Here is a 14,410-nt window from a genome sequence, read left to right on the forward strand (position 1 = left end):
TTTGGTTTCTTTGAGACAGTGTTTCTCTGGGTAGCCCTGGTTGTTCTGGAAGTCACGCCATAGAGCTGGCTGGCCTCAAACTCAGAGATTCACCTTCCTTTGCCTCCCAAATCAAAGGTGTGTGATATGACCTCCCACCAATTTTTTAAAATGTATTTATTGTTATTTACTGTGCAACTGCTGTTTTGCATGCATGTATGTCTGTGTAAAGGTCTAGACTTAACTTCACAGGATCCATCTTAGGGTAAGGGCCACCATCTCAGACTTGACCTTACATGTTTCATCTTAGGGAAAGGATCACCTTCTTAGACCACCTGCTGTGCTCAGTTCCAGGAAGAATCTCAGGAATGTGTCATGACACCTTGAACAGATACAGGGCAGAAAAGTGAAACAGGATCCAGATACTCCTGCAGACACCCGGTCTCCAGTTTATACCGCAAAGGAAACTTTAACAGAATCCAGATACTCCTAGAGAACTGGAAGTGGACAGAGATTCCCGGTGAGGCTGTGAGTTTTCTTCCCCGAGGTTCCAACTGGGTGGTCCCCTGTCCTTCCTCCAACATCTGCATGCAGTGAAGCCCCAGCCTAAGGAGAACCAGGGAGCAAGGCCCAGGCTTCAGAAGGGTGGGGGTGTCCAGCAACTTTACCTTAGTTGGTAGCAGACCTTGGAGTGCTGCCTGGGCACAATGTCAGAGCAGATGCTGGCCAAGGCTGGGGCTGCTGGGACACTAGAAGACATCTGTCATGATTATCAGTCTTCACTGGAAGACCTGACTTTCAATAGCAAACCGCACATCAATATGCTGACCATTGTAGCTGAGGAGAACCTGCCCTTCGCCAAGGAAATCGTCTCTGTCATTGAGGCCCAAACGGCCAAGGCTCCTTCCTCAGAGAAACTTCCTCTTATGTACATTATGGATTCTATTGTGAAAAACGTTGGAAAAGAGTATATCACTGCCTTTACTAAAAATCTAGTTGCAACATTTACTTGTGTGTTTGAAAAGGTGGATGGAAATACAAGAAAAAGATTATTTAAATTACGTTCCACATGGGATAAAATATTCCCCATGAAGAAACTTTATGCCTTGGATGTCAGAGTCAATTCAATAGATCCTACTTGGCCTATTAAACCTCTGCCGCCTAATGTGAAGACATGTAGTATCCACGTGAATCCCAAATTTTTAAATAAATCACCTGAGGAGCCTTCAGCACCTGGTACAGTGGTCAGCTCCCCCAGTATTTCCACCCCTCCAAATGTACCTGACATACAAAAGAATCTTACTCAAGTACAGCTAATAAGGCAAGAGATACTTGAAAAACAAAAACAGTTGTTAGAACTTCAGCAGAAAAACCTGGAGCTTCAGAAGGAAAAAGATGAGCAAATGAAATCATCTGAACACAGGCTGATTGGAAGTAGAAGTCAAATCATAAATGGCATTGTACAAAAACAGGACATGGTTATAGAAGAATTAGAAAAACAGGGGACAAAACCAGGGAGATTAAGCACTCAAAAGAGATCAAGATCGAGGTCACCTAAGTCTTGGTCACCCAAAGGAAGGCAAAGAAGTATGTTTTCAACTTTGGCCTCCAAAGCTGGAAAGACGCAACAGTCAGAACTTACACAGTCACATATGGAAGAGTTCTCAGCATCTTCGAGGGAAGAAAGAAACGTTAAGAGAAGTACTAAGCAGGATGTTCAAGTTCCCAGACTGCTGAAAAACATGCATGAAAATCGGCCTCAAGAAACTGCAAGTAAACATTCTATGAAGTCAGATGCTGAGCCAAAAGAGAATATAGAGAATTGGTAAAGCTCTAAGTCTGCAGAAAGATGGAAATCTGGCTGGGAAGAGAGTCAAAGCTTCCAACAGTGTGATGACCAGAGTAAAGCACCTCATCTAAGGCATAAGGAGAGCTGGTCAAGCACTAAAGGAATCTTGTCACCTGGAAGCCCAAAGCAGCCCCATGGAGCAAGGGTAGATGCCAATCTTCAGATTCCTAAAGAGATAAGTCTGGCAAAAAAAGAGAGAATTCCTTCAAAGGACAAGTGAACGTTTAGCTTCTGGGGAAATTTGACATGATGAGTTCCTTGTTGTTGTGCATAAAATTCAACAGCTCTTTCAGTATCAACAAGGTGGAGGAGAGGAGCAGAGATCTCCATTCAATGATCATTTTCCACTTAAGCGACCTAGATATGAAGATTCAGACAAAGCATTTGTAGATGGCTCAGCATCAAGATTTGCTGCCCTTAATACAAATCAGTGGCTTACAGCTTTAGTTGAAGAGGGACCATTATTTGATGGGCCTGGTAGGCCATCTGTGAGGAGAGATGGCCCAGCCAAGATGATTTTTGAAGGACCTAACAAATTAAGCCCTAGAATTGATGGACCTCCTACACCGGGTTCTGTTCGGTTTGATGTGTCACCAGGACAAATGGGGGGAGGAGGCCCTATGAGATTAGAAGCACCACATGGTCAGTTAGGAGGTGGGTGCCCTTTGAGATTTGAAGTTTCTCGAGGACCAGTAGCAACACCTCTGTGGTTTGAAAAGACAATTGTTCTAGGAGGTGGAGGAGGCAGCAGTGGCGGCGGAAGTTTTCGATTTGAAAGTTTACCTAGTGTCAGTTTTAAGGGATCCACAGGTGGTTCGGGATTTGAAGGATTTGGGGGTAAGCCTTTGGGTGATCTGAGGTCTGAAGGCCCTCATGGAAAGCCTGTGGGTAGTCTTAGATTTGATAATCCACGATGTCAGCCTGTAGGTAGACTTAGATTTGAGGGGGGTCATGGTCCATCAGGGGAAGCAATTAGGTTTGATGGTCCTCATGGTGAGCCAGGTGGTGCTATCAGATTTGAGGGCCCTTTGCTACAGCAAGGAGATGGAATGAAGTTTGAGGGTCCCCAATGTCAGTCTGTAGCTGGTCTGAGATTGGAAGGACATAATCAACTTAGTGGGAATGATATGTCTGAGGGACCACATGGTCGACCAGGGCTTGGGATCAGGTTTGAAGGACCTTTAGTAAAACAGGGAGGTGGAATGAGGTTTGAGGGTCCTGTACCAGGAGGTGGCCTGAGAATTGAATCACCTCTGGGTCAAGGTGGTTCAAGATTGGAAGGTTGTAACTCTTTAAGATTTGATGGACAGCCAGGTCAGCCGTCACTTTTGCCAAGATTTGATGGAACACATGGCCAGCCAGGTCCCAGATTTGAAAGAACTGTTCAGCCAGGTCCACAGAGATTTGCTGGGCCACTGGACAGCAGGTTCAACTGAGATTTGATAGTGTACCTCAAAGATTTCATGGGCCACAACAAGAGCAAGCATCAAGATCTGACATTTTTATTGCTCTGCGAGGTACCCAACAAGACAATCATCATTCACAAAGGCTTGAATATTTCAATCAGCCTGGCCCATATAATGACCTACTTGGCAAAGCTTTAAATGTGCCATCTCAAGGACTACAGTTGCAAAGACATGCACAAATATTTGATACACATCAAGGACCAAATTTTAATGGACCTCATGGCTCTAGAAACCCGAATTTCCCAAATGCTTTTAACAGAGCTTCAGGACACTATTTTGATGAAAGGAATCTTCAGAGTTCTCAGTTGGGAAACTTGGGCAATTTACCTAGTCCAATGCCTGGAGGAGATATTCAGACATCTCAACAGGTTCTGATAGGTATTCCTCAGCCGGTAGCTTTTGGCCAAGGACAACAATTGTTACCAGTTCATGCACAGAATGCTGGAACTTTTATTCAAAATCCTTCAGGAGGTCTTCCTAAGGCATATCCTGATCATCATCTCAGTGAGGTGGATGTAAATGAATTGTTTACAAAACTGGTAAAAGCAGGAATTCTCAAATTGTCACAGCCTGATTCAGCTAGAACACAGGTAAATGAGGCTGATACCCAGCCTCCCCCTGAAGAGGGGAAGGATCAGAATGAAGATCAAGATATTCCAGATCTCACTAATTTTAAAACTGAAGAATTGAAACAACGTTATGACAGTGTCATACACCGGCTGTACACTGGGGTTCAGTGTTATTCTTGTGGAATGAGGTTTCCGACATCCCAGAGAGATGTTTAGGCAGATCACTTGGACTGGCATTATCGGCAAAATAGAACTGAGAAAGATGTTAGCAGAAAAATCACTCATAGGCATTGGTAATACAGTTTAACAGACTGGATAGAATTTGAAGAAATAGATGATCTGGAAGAACGTTGAAAAAGCCAGTTTTTTGAACAGGTTCATCAAGAGATTGTCCTCAAAACTCAGGAGGCTGCTAAAGAAAAGGAGTTCCACAGTGTCCCTGCTGGACCAGCTGGAGCACTTGAGAGTTGTGAAGTCTGTCAAGAACAATTTGAACAGTACTGGGATGGAGAGGAGGAAGAATGGCACTTAAAATATGCTATTGGAGTAGACAGAAAGATTTACCATCCATCGTGTTATGCAGGTGACCAAAACACATCTTCTTTTGCTTGTACACCATCTGCCATCAAGACGCCAGTTGAAAACCCTTGGAACATTATGTTGAACATTGTCAAAAACGAATTGCAAGAACCCTGTGAAAGTCCCCAAGTTAAGGAAGAGCAAACAGATGCCCCACCAGCCTGTGCAGAAGAAAGTGTAGCAACACCCACTGACATTCAAACAGAAAATGATACAGTTGACTTGGTTTAAAAAAAAATTTCAAAGTATGGTTTTGTATTTGTAACAAAAGCTGCTGTTGGATCTAGAATTTCAAGAATTTTTTATGTATTTGTAGACATCTATCTCTATAAATTGTCTAGCTGAGGCAGGGCCTTCAGCTATCATTTGGTTTATAAATAGGTTTTAGTATTTGCATTTCCTACTGCCTGCACAGTTTCAGCTGCTTGTTGTGTGAAAGTTCTCTAGATGAGTGCAAATTTAACCAAATGAAATTGTCTGTGTAAAACTGTATGATTTTCACTTGTGAACTGCAAATTAAAATAAATATATTTGCTATAAAAGTAACCTGTATGCAGGGCATTGGTGGCGGTGCACGCCTTTAATCCCAGCACTTGGGAGGCAGAGGCAGGCGGATCTCTGTGAGTTCGAGGCCAGCCTGGGCTACCGAGTGAGTTCCAGGAAAGGCGCAAAGCTACACAGAGAAATCCTGTCTCGAAAAACCAAAAAAAAAAAAAAAAAAAAGTAACCTGTAAACTGGATTATATAATGTGTACACAGAGAGCCGGATGGATTCCCAGGCAGGCCCTGGGCTGGCTTCTTCAGTCTCTGTGAGTTCATATGAGCTTTGAACATGTAGGGTTAGAAGGCCTGGTTTTCTTGATGTCCTCCATCCCCTCTGGGTCTTACACATTTACCTGCTCCTCTTCCAAAATGTTCCCTGATCTCTGAGGGGACAGAATGCTAGGAAACATCACATTTAGGGCAGAGTGTTCCAAGATCTCTCAGTCTCTGTGTAATATCTGGCTGTGGGTCTCTATATTTGCTCCCATCTGAACAGGAGGAAGCTTCTCTAATGATGGCTGAGCAAGGCACTGATCTATGAGTACAGCAGAATGTCATTAGCAGTGAGTTTATCACTGTATCTTTCCTTTCTTTACAACAGTAATATGTGGTTTTACCCTAGGACTCTGGACTATGTATCTCTAGTTCTTTGTCACCAAACAATGATGGCATGGCTTCTATCTCATGAAGGGGGGCTTGAGTCAAATCAGTTATTGGTTGGCTACTCCCACAAGCTCTGTGCCCCCATTGTCCTAGCATATTTTGCAAACAGGACAGATTGTAGGTCAAAGGGTCTGTGGCTAGGCTGGGTTTATGATTCTCTTTTGATAGCAGCCAGAGTGCCTTCTTGTACCAAAGGTTTTGGAATGATGGGGTGAAGGCTCTGTGTAGGCACCACCTTGACTCCTCCTTGTTCATTGAGCTGTGTAGGTGTTGTCTTCAGCAATGTGGGCTTGCTGCCTGTTTGTCAAGAGCAAGCTATGGTCTTGGTAACACCTTGGTTGTATGGGGATTCCCATGGGACCCCGTGAACAACAACTCAATTAGATGTTACCCAGTCCCAGTACTGGAAGCTTCACTGGGTGACAAGTGATGGTCAGTTGGGGCTCTGTCTCACTCATTAATGGGCAATTCATCTAGATTGCCTTCATATATGTATATATTATAGGAAATTTCTGCTGTTAGGATTTCATACTAGTCCTCAAATTTTACTTGTCTCTCCCTATATCCTCCCCCACAACTCCCTCTCCCCTCCCTTTCCCACTCTATCCTCTCAACCCTCCCCCTCTTTCATCCATATCTATTTATTTTATTTCCCCTTCCTAAGGATATCTATTTATTCTCTCAGGCCCTTACTCTGGACCTACCAACTGTGATTCTGTGGATTGTAGCTCGGTTATCACTGACTTAAGAGGCAATATCCACATATAAGCAAATACTTCAATATTTGTATTTCTGTCTCTTGTTTACTTCCCCCCCATGATTATCTCCATTTCTGCCAATAGAGTTGTTGAAATTTCAGATTGGAGCCAAGTCATGGTGGCCTCCTGGGTGGCCAGTGGAGGTGTGGGAGGTTGAGCATTGGAGATAACCGCAATTCTGTCCTTCCATACAAGGATTTGATTAATTTTAATCCCCAAGGTCAAGGCAGAGACATGCATGTTCCTTGTCAGATGTCTGCTTGCTTGCTAGGCCAATCTTTGTTCCTCTGTTTGTTTGTTTGTTATTTAAAGATTTGCTTATTTATTATGTATACAGTGTTCTGCCGCATGTACGCCTCCACACCAGAAGATGGCACCAGATCTCATTACAGATGGTTGTGAGCCACGATGTGGTTGCTGGGAATTGAACTCAGGACCTATGGAGGAGCAGTCAGTACTCTTTTTTTCCCCTTTTATTTTATTTTACAATACCATTCAGTTCTACATATCAGCCACGGATTCCCTTGTTCTCCCCCCTTCTGCCCCCCTCCCCTTCCCCCAGCCCACCCCCCATTTCCACCTCTTCCAGGGCAAAGCCTCCCACGAGGACTGAGATCGATATGGTAGACTCAGTCCAGCCAGGTCCAGTCCCCTCCTCCCAGACTGAGCCAAGTGTCCCTGCATAAGCCCCAGGTTTCAAACAGCCAACTCATGCAATGAGCACAGGACCCGGTACCACTGCCTAGATGCCTCCCAAACAGATCAAGCCAATCAACTGTCTCACCTATTCAGAGGGCCTGATCCAGTTGGGGGCCCCTCAGCCTTTGGTTCATAGTTCATGTGTTTCCATTCATTTGGCTATTTGTCCCTGTGCTTTATTCAACCTTGGTTTCAACAATTCTTGCTCATATAAACCCTCCTCTATCTCGCTAATTAGACTCCACCGGGGCCTAGCCATGGATCTCTGCATCCAGATTCCTCAGTTCTTGGATGGGGTTTCTGGCACAACTATTAGGGTGTTTGGCCATCCCATCACCAGAGTAGGTCAGTTCTGGCTGTCTCTCGACCATTACCAGCAGTCTATTGTGGGGGTATCTTTGTGGATTTCTGTGGGCCTATTTAGCACTTTGTTTCTTCCTTTTCTCATGTGGTCTTCATTTACCATGGTTGCCTATGCCTTGTTCTCCCTCTCTGTTCTTCATCCAGCTGGGATCTCACGTTCCCACAGGCTCTCTTTCCCTTGACCCTCACCCTTCATTACTCCCACTCATGTCCAGGTTGTTCCTGTAGATCTCAGCCATTTCTATGTCATTGGGTGATCCTCGTGTCTTTCTTGGGGTCCTGTTTTCCAGGTAGCCTCCCTGGTGATGTGAGTTCCACATCTAGTATCCTCCTATGAGTGAGTATATACCATATTTGTCTTTCTGAGATCCACCAAGATGAAGTTTCAATTCTGAACATTTATGCCCCAAACATATGGGCACCCACATATGTAAAGGAAACATTACTAAAGCTTAAACCACATAAAAAAACCCACACATTAATAGTGGGAGATCTCAACACCCCACTCTGACCACTGGACAGATCTCCCAAATCAAAACTTATCAGAGAAATGAAGGACTTAACTGATGTTATGACTCAAAGGGACTTAATCGATATCTATAGAACATTCCATCCTAACAAAAAAGAATATACCTTCTTCTTAGCACCCCATGGAACTTTCTCTAAAATTGACCACATAGTTGGCCACAAAGCAAATCTCAACAGAAACAAAACAATTGGAATAACCTCCTGTGTTCTATCAGACCACCATGGTTGAAAGTTAGATTTCAACAACAACAAAAACTACAGAAAACCTATAATCTCATGGAAACTGAATAATGCTCAACTGAATCACCAATGGGTTAAGGAAGAAATAAAGAAAGAAATTAAAGTCTTCCTAGGGATCAATGAAAATGAAGACACCACATATCCAAACTTATGGGACACTATGAAAGCAGTGCTAAGAGGAACATTCATAGCACTAAATGCCCACATAAAGAAGATGGAGCAATCTCACACTAGTGACTTAACAGCACACCTGAAAAGTCTAGAACAAGAAGAAGCAAAGTCTCCAAGGAAGAATAGACGCCAGGAAATTATCAAAGTGAGAGGTGAAATCAATAAAATAGAAACTAAGAGAACAATACAAAAAAATAATGAAACAAAGAGTTGGTTCTTTGAGAAAATCAACAACATAGATAAGCCCTTAACCAAACTAAACAAAAGACAGAGAGAGAGAATCAAAATCAACAAAATCAGAAATGAAAAGGGAGACATAAGAACAGACATTGAGGAAATCCAGAGAATTATCAGGTCATATTTCAAAAACCTCTACTCCACAAAACTGGGAAACCTAAAGGAAATGGACAATTTTCTGGATAGGAACCACATACCTAAGTTAAATCAAGACCAGATAAACTATTTAAATAGTCTAATAACCCCTAAGGAAATAGAAATTGAAAGTCTCCCAACCAAAAAAAAAAAAGCACAATGAGCACTCTTAACGTCTCCAACCCAATTTGTTTGTTTTTCTTTTTTTGAGACTGGGTTTCTCTGTGTAGTTTTGGTGCCTTTACTGGATCTCACTTTGTAGAACAGGCTGGCCTCAAACTCACAGAGGTCCACCTGGCTTTGCCTCCAGAGTGCTGGGATTAAATGCATATGTCACCACAGCTAGGCCGAGCTGTGTTAATCTTAAGATATTTTTTGCCGCAGAGTGTGGTGGTGCATAAAACTTGTTTTTACATTGTCAGTAGTTGGATGTGTGAATCTCAAGGTTTCACTCTGCTCTCTGCTTGAGGTCTCCCTGAGGATAAATGTGTCTATTCTCTGCTGCTACTGTTTTTTTTATTAAATAATTTAAAATATGCTTTGGATCATGCAAAGAATACTCCAGAGACCAAGGGAAATCTGATGGTTATTTGATCCCATTTTGTCCAGGTCAAGGCTTCTTGGCCTTGGCCATGGTCATTTGCAGAGGAGAATCTGCTCTTGTGGGCTATTCTGTACATTGTAGATGTGCCCCAGATTCTACCTCCAGTACCAGAAGCAACAACGGTGTCAGCAGACACAGTCCAGGCCAAGGGGCAGAAGCATGGCTGTGTCTATCAGGAAGTATCCCCACACAGTCCCCACTGTTCAGGGACAACACAGTGCTGAGGCAGTCAGGGCAGACAATGCCATGCCAATCTGGGAAGTGTCTGGTCACCAGAGGCCTTGGTGGACCCAAGAGCCTGGTCTGGACAGGGACAGTGGCCTGTGCTCAGGATGAACACTGCCTCAGCGTCTGCAGTGTGATGTGTGTGAGCTCACAACACAGATGAGTCTTGTACCAAACACTTATGTGAGAATGTAGTGTCACAGCTTCTTCAGAGGGGTGGGATGGAGGAATGTTGGAGTCGCACAAGGATGAGGACATGAACTCAACTGTTTTAGTAGGGCAAAATGTTTTTATTTAAATTTACAGTTCACAAGTGAAAATCGCACATTTTTACACATACAATTTCATTTGGGTAAATTTGCACTCATCTAGAGAACTTTCCCACAACAAGCACCTGAAACCATGCAGGAAGTAGCAAATGCAAATACTAAAACCTATTTATAAACCAAATGACAGCTGAGGCCCTGCCTCAGCTAGTCAATTTATAGAGATGTCTCTAAATACATAAAAAAAGCTTCACTTTCTAGGTCCAACAGCAGCCTTTGTTACAAAACCAAAACCATAACTTTCTCATTTTATCTAAACTGACTCAACTGTGTCCTCTTCTGTTTTTATGTCAGTGGGGGTTGCTACACTTTCTTCTGCACAGGCTGGTGGGGCATCTGTTTGCTCTTCCTTAACTTGGGGACTTTCACGGGGTTCTTGCAAATCGTTTTTGACAGTGTTCAACATAATGTTCCAAGGGTTTTCAACTGGCGTCTTGATGGCAGATGGTGTACAAGCAAAAGAAGATGTGTTTTGGTCACCTGCATAACACGATGGATGGTAAATCTTTCCGTCTACTCCAATAGCATTTTTTAAGTGCCATTCTTCCTCCTCTCCTTCCCAGTACTGTTCAAATTGTTCTTGACAGACTTCACAACTCTCAAGTGCTCCAGCTGGTCCAGCAGGGACACTGTGGAACTCCTTTTCTTTAGCAGCCTCCTGAGATTTGAGGACAACCTCTTGATGAACCTTTTCGAAACACCGGCGTTCTGCACCTTCTTCCAGATCAGCTATTTCTTCAAATTCTATCCAGGCTGTTAAACTGCAGTACCAACGTCTATGAGTGACCTTTCTGCTAACATCTTTCTCACTTCTATTTTGCCGATAATGCCAGTCCAAGTGATCTGCATAAACATCTCTCTGGGATGTCGGAAACCTCATTCCACAAGAAGAACACTGAATCCCAGTGTACAGCCGGTTTATGACACTGTCATAACGTTGTTTCAATTCTTCAGTTGTAAAATGAGTGAGATCTGGAACATCTTGATCTTCATTCTCATCCTTCCCCTCTTCAGGGGGATGCTGAGCATCAGCCTCCTTTTCCTGGGTTGCAGTTGAATCAGGCTGTGACAATTTGAGAATTCCTGCTTTTACCAGTTTTGAAAACAATTCATTTACACCCACCTCACTGAGATGATGATCAGGATATGCTTCAGGAAGACCTCCTGAAGGATTTGGAATGAAAGCTCCAGCATTCTGTGGATGAACTGGTAAAAACTGTTGTCCTTGGCCAAATGCTACTGGCTGAGCAACACCAGTCACAACCTTTTGAGATGGCTGAATATCTCCTCCTGACATCGGACTAGGTAAATTGCCCAAGTTTCCCAACTGAGAACTCTGAAGATTCTTTTCATCAAAAGAGTGTCCTGAAGCTCTGGTAAGGGCATTTGGGAAATTCTGGTTTCCAGGGCCATGAGGTCCATTACAGTTTGGTCCTTGAGGTGTATCAAATATCTGTTCATGCCTTTGGAATTGTAGTCCTTCAGACGGAACATTCAAAGCATTGCCAGGTGGGTCATTATATGGGCCAGTCTGATTGAAAGATTCAAGCCTTTGTGAAGGATGGATGTCATATTGGGGACCTTGCAGACCGAGAGGAATATCAGGTCTTGATGCTTGCTCCTGTTGTGGCCCATGAAATCTTGGAGGTACACTACCAAATCTCGGTTGAACCTGCTGTCCAGGTGGCCCAGCAAATCTCTGTGGACCTGGCTGAAGAGTTCTTGCCAATCTAGGACCTGGCTGGCCTTGTGTTCCATCCAATCTTGGCAAAAGTGATGGCTGACCTGGCTGTCCGTCAAACCTTAGAGAGTGACAACCTTCAAATCGGGGACCACCTTGACCCAGAGGTGATTCAATTCTCAGGCCACCTCCTGGTTCAGGACCCTCAAACCTCATTCCACCTCCCTTTTGTACTAAAGGTCCTTCAAACCTGATCCCAACACCTGGTTGGCCATGTGGTCCCTCAGAAATAAGGTTCCCACCTAGTTGATTATATCCTTCCAATCTCAGACCAGCTACGGACTGACCCTGGGGACCCTGAAACCTCATTCCAGCAGCTTGCTGTAGCAAAGGGCCCTCAAATCTGATAGCACCACCTGGCTCACCATGAGGCCCATCAAACCTAATTGCTGCCCCTGATGGACCATGATCCCCCTCAAATCTGAGACTACCCACGCTCTGTCCATGAGGGCACTCAGACCTCAGACCACCCCCAGGCTTACTCCCTGGTCCTTCAAATCTCCTAACACCTGTAGATCCCTGAAAAGTCACACGAGTTGAACCTTCAAATCGAATACTGCCTCCTCCTCGTCCTCGTCCTCGTCCTGGTCGACCGCGTCCTCCTCGACCGTGTCCTCCTCGTCCTCCTTGACCAATTGTCCCTCCACACCACAGAGGTGTTCCTACTGGTCCTGGAGGAACTTGAAATCTCAAAGGGCCCCCACCTCCAAACTGACCTTTTGGTCCTTGGAATGGCATAATGCCTCCTCCTCCCATTGGTCCTGGTGACCCATCAAACCGAAAAGAACCTGCTGTAGGAGGTCCATTCATTCTAGGGCTTAATTTATTAGGTCCTTCACAAATTATCTTGGCTGGGCCATCTCTCTTCACAGATGGCTTACCAGGCCCATCAAATAATGGTCGGTCTGCAGCTAAGGCTGGAAGCCGCTCATTTGTTTGGAGGCCAACAAATCTTGATGCTGGGCCATCTACAAACGCTTTATCTGAATCTTCATATCTAGGTCGCTTAAGTGGAAATCCATCATTGAAGGGAGATGTCTGCTCCTCTCCTCCACCATCTTGATCCTCAAAAAGCTGTTGAAATTGATGCACAACACCAAGGAACTCATCCTGTGTAATTCCACCGGAAGCTAAACGTTCACTCGTCTTTTGAAGGAATTCTCTTTGGCTTGCAAGAGTTAAGTCTTTAGGAATCTCAAGATTGGCATCTACCCTTGCTCCATGGGGCTGCTTTGGGCTTCCAGGTGACAAGATTCCTTTAGTGCTTGACCAGCTCTCCTTTTGCCTTAGATGAGGTGCTTTACTCTGGTCATCACACTGTTGGAAGCTTTGACTTTCTTGCCAACCAGATTTCCATCTTTCTGCAGACTTAGAGCTTTGCCAATTCTCTATATTCTCTTTTGGCTCAGCATCTGACCTCATAGAATGTTTACTTGCAGTTTCTTGAGGCCGACCTTCATGCATCTTTTTCAGCAGTCTGGGATCTCGAACATCCTGCTTAGCACTTTTCTTAACATTTCTTTCTTCCCTATGTGACTGTGGAAGTCCTGACTGATGCATCTTTCCAGCTGTGGGGGCCAAAGTTGGAAACATACTTTTCTGCCTTTCTTTGGGTGACCATTTATCTCTTCCCTTTGGGGAATGTATAGTTGGTGACCAAGACTTAGGTGACCTCGATCTTGATCTCTTTCGAGTGTTTGATCTCCCTGGTTTTGTCCCCTGGTTTTCCAATTCTTCTGTAACCATGTCCTGTGTTTGCACAATGCCATTTATGATTTGACTTCCACCTCCAATCAGCCTGTGTTCAGATGATTTCATGTGCTCATCTTTATCCTTTTTCTCTGCAGTTCTTCTCTTTTCTTTGACATCTTCATCTTTGCCCTCAGCTCTATCCTGAAGATACATTTTTATAATTGGATCTCTCTTGTTCATATCGCACAACCTCATCCATTCTGATTCTTGACTTTTCAAGTCTTTGGGGTGGGATAATTTGTTTTTCAAAGGTGATTTAGATTCAGATTTAGAATCTAACTGCTCAAGTTCTTGCTTGGTTATTCTTTCACTTGATTCACTTGTTTCTTGCTTGGCCGAATTGAGTTTTTCAGAGGGGACAGTTTGACCTGTTTTAACATCAGCCTTGTTGAATGTGTTCATTACAGATTCCTTCCTATGACTCTGCTCTTTGCCATGGGAAAAATGTTGGCTCCTCCTGTTAAGACGGGGATCCCGGGTAGTTCCTTTCAGTTCTCAAATTTGTAAGGATGGACCTGGACGGCTTTTGTCAGGTTTTACAGGAACCTGATGGGGAGTGTTAAAGGCCATGGTGGGTATCTGTGGAACACGTAATTTAGATGGTGCTGATCCAGCACCCAAGTTGGCTGTCTCCTGCTGAATGCTAAGAGATACTGCCAGTTGTGCCTTAGCTTCTTCTAACTCAAGCTCCAGCTTTTTTTGCTAAAGTTTTGACAACTGCTTTTGTTCTGCAAGTAATTGTTTGTAGACGAATTTCTAAAGAGTCTTATTAAATCAGAAACACAGAGCCAAATACAGGGGTAATAGCCGAAGAGATGAGAGAAATAACAAAAAGCCACCAGGGGCCTTACCTTACCAGCCCGCTGTAGCTTTCACAGAGGGAGCTTCTTCCTGTCTAACCTCTGCTTTTATAGGCTTCCTGTTCTGCCTTCTCATTGGCCCTAAGCCCAGCCACATCACTTCCTCTTCACTGCCTATCTATA

At 44.0% G+C, this 14,410-nt stretch overlaps 1 pseudogene; it reads left to right on the plus strand.

Annotated features, from left to right (window-relative positions):
- The first annotated feature begins 686 nt into the window (after window positions 1-686).
- Window positions 687-4,673, plus strand: LOC143273886 (pre-mRNA cleavage complex 2 protein Pcf11 pseudogene; annotated as a pseudogene).
- The last annotated feature ends 9,737 nt before the right edge of the window (window positions 4,674-14,410 follow it).

The sequence above is a fragment of the Peromyscus maniculatus genome, chromosome 1, assembly GCF_049852395.1.
Source record: "Peromyscus maniculatus bairdii isolate BWxNUB_F1_BW_parent chromosome 1, HU_Pman_BW_mat_3.1, whole genome shotgun sequence".
Taxonomy (NCBI): Eukaryota; Metazoa; Chordata; class Mammalia; order Rodentia; family Cricetidae; genus Peromyscus; species Peromyscus maniculatus.